The 3,985-nt window shown below is 42.2% G+C and overlaps 1 non-coding gene across 1 annotated transcript; it reads right to left on the bottom strand.

Annotated features, from left to right (window-relative positions):
- Positions 1 to 647: 647 nt before the first annotated feature.
- On the bottom strand, positions 648 to 754 carry LOC115831685. Its single transcript, XR_004027191.1, has one exon. It is a non-coding gene; the product is annotated as a U6 spliceosomal RNA (small nuclear RNA).
- Between the last annotated feature and the right edge of the window lie 3,231 nt (positions 755 to 3,985).

Genomic DNA, 3,985 nt, shown 5'->3' with positions numbered 1-3,985 from the left:
GCAGCAGGTCTCACTCAAAGTCCATTAAGAAGAATGAGACCTCCTGGGCAGAATCTGTAGGGGCAGCACCTTGCACTTCTTTTCTCTAAGCCACTTTCAGCTCTTGGCACTGAGATGCTCATACGTTGAACGAGAGAGTACCAGGAGAAACGGATACCTTGGAACCAGTAACACAAGAAATGAAGAGTTGGGAAGATTTTCTCTGTTTACTGCGAGACTGTTCCTACTGGGCTTGCAATTCACTCCTAATCCTGTTGTGGAGTGAACTGTACTCCTCAAAAGAAGATACGTTCAAGTCCTAGCCCCAGTACCTGTGAACTGGCCTTATTTTGAAACAGCATCTTTGCAGATATAATCAAGATAAGATGAGTTTGTAATGAAGTAGGGTGGACCATGAGTTCAATGTGACTGGTGTCCTTATTAGAAAAGGAGAAGAGACACAGGAAGAATGTCATGTGATGACAGAGGCAAAGACTGGAGAGATGCATCTTCAAGCCAAGGACAGCAAGAAGCTGGAAACCATCAGAAGTGAGGACAGAAGTGAGCAATGATATACCTCTACAGCCTTCAGAGAGCACATGGCCCTACCAACACCCTGATCTCAGACTTCCTGCCTCCAGAACTGTGGGGATACATTTGCATTGTTTTAAAATCTGGAATGCCTCATGAATTTGCATGTCATCCATGTGCAGGGGCCATGCTAATCTTCTTTGTGTCATTCCAATTTTAGCATTCGTGCTGTGGAAACAAGCACTATTTGCATTGTTTAAAGCAACTCAGTTTGTGGACTCTGGGCAGCCGCAGGAAACCAATCTAGGTCCCAACATCCATCTAGACTGTGATGCACACTCTTGTTCCTCCCACTTGAACAAACTGCCTCCCCTGCAGCTCTGTCAAGCGGTGGTCACGTTCTCCCTACAATTCTCATTACCACTGAGCTTAGAGGGAGGTAGAACGCCTACTAACTATTCCCTCATTTCATTTTCTGGCTATTCTTTCTTTCTCCTCCCTGAAAATCCCCAACTCTGAATCTCATGTTGTCATGTTGCTGTTTTCTTCCAATGACTGGGTTATTGCCCTACATTTTAAGACAATTTTAGCTCATGGCCCATTATCTGAAGTTTTACATGGACTTAATTCCTCACAATTTTTTTTTTTTTTTTTGAGATGGAGTCTCGCTCTGCCGCCAGGCTGGAGTGCAGTGGTGCGATCTCAGCACACTGCAACCTCTGCCTCCCAGATTCAAGCGATTCTCCTGCCTCAGACTCCTGAGTAGCTGGGACTACAGGCAAGTGCCACAACGCCCCACTAATGTTTGTATTTTTAGTAGAGACGGGCTTTCACCATGTTAGCCAGAATGGTCTCGATCTCTTGACCTCATGATCTGCCCACCTCGGCCTCCCAAAGTGCTGGGATTATAGGTGTGAGCCACCGTGCCCAGCCCACTCACAATTTTTAACATGTTTTTAGATGATCCTTTTAACATCTTGGCCTTCAGATTTCCAGAACTCCTCTTTTTGAAAGAGCTTGTTCTTGGCGCTACCTTGGTTATTTGTTCTCATGGACATAGACTCAATAAAACCTTCCTATTTTCCCAGCTCTCTCCATTTTATATCACTAGCCTAATAAAACTTTACCCTCACTGAGATTTTCTGTATATTGATCTTACAATGTGTCACTACCCTTCACCCTCTTGATATTTGTGCTTTTCTCCCTACCCAGCCTACATTTTGTGGTTAATCTATACGAAACTCCTGCAAACACTCTTGACTCCTTTGCTCCTTTCTTCAACATACTTTAATGGCAAAACTACAACTCTGGTTGAATCCAAACTTTTGCTGACCAGATATTTCTATATTTTTGTAGCTGAATATGTTGGGGAAAAACAAGCAACTGCAGTGACCTGTTCTGAGGTGAGGTTCAGGCCCATGGGCCTTCGTGCTGCAGGGCAGTAATGCATACACACACCACTACACATTGCTGGGTCAGTCAATTTCCCACTGCCCTAGACTATGATTTCTCACTGTCTCCTTTCTCCGCAAACCTTTAGCACTTCCTCTCCACTTCTTATGCTCAGTCTGCTGTCTTCCTTACTGAAAAAACTGAAGCAGTAGAAGGGAAATTCTTCAAGCTCCTATCACATCAACTTACAAACATCTCTATTTACATATTCTGGCTTCCTATGTGTTACCACAGACGAACGTCTATGCTCTTATCTAAAACCAGACTCTGCAATTGTACACCAAATCCCACCCACTCCTGCTTATTCAAAATCATCACTGTAGCAATTTTTCTGCCTTCTCCTCCATTATCAGTGTCTTTTTAAATAATGGTTTATTCTCAATGGCTTAAAAACATCATGTAATACTTCCTTCTGTCAAAACTTTTTTTCTTGACTTCACATTTCCTGCATTCTATTTGTTCTCATTAGCAGCAGAAATCACCAGCATTACCTGTATTTGCAATGTCCAATCCTTCTCTTACTCTGCCTTAACTATTTTTAGATTAGTTTTTTAAATTACAGAATAACTTTTCTCTTGAGTAACCAAAGATCACCACGTAGCTAAATCCAGTGATCTGCTATCAGATCTCATTTTACTGAACCTGTTAGGTGTATTTGAAACCTTTAATCAAACCTCCTCCTCTTCATCATCTTCACTTTCTTTGACCTACTGAAAGAGCAGGACACATAATTTTTCTTCTGACTTATTGACCACATTTTCTCCATAACCTTTTCTGATTCTGTCTCTTCTTTCTGTTCTCTTACTGCTGGGGTACTCTGGGGCCCTTGGCCCTCTTCTCTGTGTACACACGTTTGATGTTATCTACTCTCATATATCTTTAAATACTATCACTATGCTTCTAACTTGAAAACTTATATCTGCAGCCCAGACTTCTTTTCTGAGCTTGCCTCAATATATACAACACTGTACCTGGCATCTCACTTGTCTCATAAATATCTTAAAACTCAACATGACATAAATTGAACTCATGCTCTTCCTCCCAAAAAAAAAAAAAAAAAACACACTCATTTCACTTGTAACCTTCTCTCTTTGTTGAAGATAATGAAATCCTTCTAGTGGGATTAGACTAAATACAAAACAACAACAACAACAATAAAAAATTTAGGATCATTTTTACCTCCTCCCTGTCTTCCCATGCTAATCTCTCAGGATAGATTGCCGTCTCTGCTTTTTAAGTGCTACTAAGACAATAATTCAGCCCACCAATCCGCTTTGCTCCAGAGAACAGCAATCACCTACTAGCTGATCTTCCTGCCTCCACATTTGTCCTCTCTACTTAAGATTCAACATAACAGCCAAAGTGTTTTTTGTTTGTTTGTTTGTTTGTTTGTTTTAAGATATAAATCAGGCAAGGCATTGTGGCTCATGCCTGTAATCCTAGCACTTTGGGAGGCAGAGGCGGGCGGATCACGAGGTAAGGAGTTCGAGACCAGCCTGACCAACATGGTGAAACCCCGTCTCTACTAAAAATACAAAAATTAGCTGGGTGTGGTGGTGTGCGCCTGTAATCTCAGCTACTTGGGAGGCTGAGGTGGGAGCATTGCTTGAACCCAGGAGGCGGAGATTGTGGTGAGCTGAAATTGTGCCATTGCACTCCAGCCTGGGCAATAAGAGTGAAACTCCATCTCAAAAAAAAAAAAAAAAAAGAAAAAGAAAAAGAAAAAGATATGTATCGGTCTGTGCTTCCTTTCCATTACTCGTGACTCAAAACCCTTTCTTGGCTCCCTGTTTCACTCAAAGTGAAAGCCAAGATCCTCACAATGGCAGGGCATTTAAGGAAGCTGCCTCCTTAACCTTTGCAACCTGGACCTGCAGCCTTCTACCTCATTCATCCTGCACAAGCCTCAGTGGCCATTTCTGTTTTTTTCCTTTTTTTTTTTTTTTCTCTGAGAAAGAGTCTTGCTCTGTCACCCAGGCTGGAGTGCAGTAGTGCAATCTCGGCTCATTGTGACCTCTGTCTC

Source organism: Nomascus leucogenys, chromosome 19 (genome assembly GCF_006542625.1).
Source record: "Nomascus leucogenys isolate Asia chromosome 19, Asia_NLE_v1, whole genome shotgun sequence".
NCBI lineage: Eukaryota > Metazoa > Chordata > Mammalia > Primates > Hylobatidae > Nomascus > Nomascus leucogenys.
The sequence above is the reverse complement of the archived record's forward strand: the minus strand, read 5'-3'. Positions and strand labels throughout refer to the sequence as shown.